This window comes from Aplysia californica, unplaced genomic scaffold (genome assembly GCF_000002075.1).
Source record: "Aplysia californica isolate F4 #8 unplaced genomic scaffold, AplCal3.0 scaffold00937, whole genome shotgun sequence".
Lineage (NCBI taxonomy): Eukaryota > Metazoa > Mollusca > Gastropoda > Aplysiida > Aplysiidae > Aplysia > Aplysia californica.
Window position 1 is genome coordinate 169,564 of NW_004798207.1, and position 1,541 is coordinate 171,104.

Here is a 1,541-nt window from a genome sequence, read left to right on the forward strand (position 1 = left end):
TCTCTCTCTCTCTCTCTCTCTCTCTCTCTCTCTCTCTCTCTCTCTCTCTCTCTCTCTCTCTCTCTCTCTCTCTCTCTTTCTCTTTCTCTCTCTCTCTCTCTCTCTCTCTTTCTCTTTCTCTTTCTCTTTCTCTTTCTCTTTCTCTTTCTCTTTCTCTCTCTCTCTCTCTCTCTCTCTCTCTCTCTCTCTCTCTCTCTCTCTCTCTCTCTCTCTCTCTCTCTCTCTCTCTCTCTCTCTCTCCCTCTCTCCCTCCCCCTATTAACAGACGTCCCGTATTAGGACATTAACTCAATTACTATTTTAGAAATTAAAAAGTACCAATAATTGGTGAGTTTTGAGTTCAACTTCAAATTACATGTTTGTATTTAGGTGTCTCTCAAAAAATGCCCCTGGTCATGTCGAGTTATGAGTCTAAAATTAACCTAAGACCTGAATATTTGCTTGGGAAGGACTTCCGTAACGAACGACCACCCCATCAAACACAATAAAGCGAAGAGGCCTAGACCTAACCCTACCCCTACCCCTACCCCTACCCCAAGCCCTCAATTCTGCTCTGTCTCATAGTGGTCGCTCGTTACGGAAGTCCTCCCTTTGCTTGTTAAATCAATTCAACTGAGAACAATTTATGATATTGGTTGCTTCGTGTCCCTGAAGGTGGAACCTCTCCTTCAATAGGTTGCATTATCACACTGGTACTAATATTGGAATAATGGAAGTTTAAATTGGTCAAAAATACACAACCATGTGAAGAACATCTCCTAGAAGGATAAAAATGTCCTTTCTTTATAACATGCTACAATTTGTTTCTTCTACTGTTTGGCTTATTTTGATAGAATGCGGTGAATTCAAAGATACGCTTATACCAGTATTTGATATTTTAAATGCTCCAACAGGAAGTCATTGTTAATATTATTGACCCAGGAAAGATCTTTGTTTTGCAAAAATTTAGTCTACAAGAAATGCATAGTATCAAAGTTGTAAAAAAGTGAACATTTTTAACTCATAATTTTGCAGACAGATTTTAGTAAATGTTTGTCCATCCTTTTAATCAGTAGTAAGAAAAGTTGATGTTTGGAAAATCTGTAGATCTATGTGGCAAATACATGAACAGATTTTCTCTATAGCAATATAGAACATAATACTCAATCAAAAACCAATATGGGGGCTCTCGTGACCTAGAGGTTAGGGTGTTATAATGGCCGCTCATTCGAAGGTCCCGGGTTCGAGTCCGGGTAGCGACCAAAAAAATTCTTCTCTAAAATTGTCTCGTTTCACCTCATTGCCTGCTCTCTAGCAATGTTCTATCGTCTGCCTTCGCCTCCTCTTTTTGCCCCCACCCCCTCACCTCCTTTGCCCCCTCCTGTGGGCTTCTGACTCTTTCTGCAGCCTTTCTACTGCTTCTCCCTGGTTCCTTCTTACTGCTGTCTTTCAGCCACACCCCTGATCTTCTGGTAAGAAAGATCACTGAAAAAGTTTAATGTGTCCCGCGAGCTCATATAACCTTATGCAGTTGTGAGCGCCGTAAAACACTTTTTTAAAAA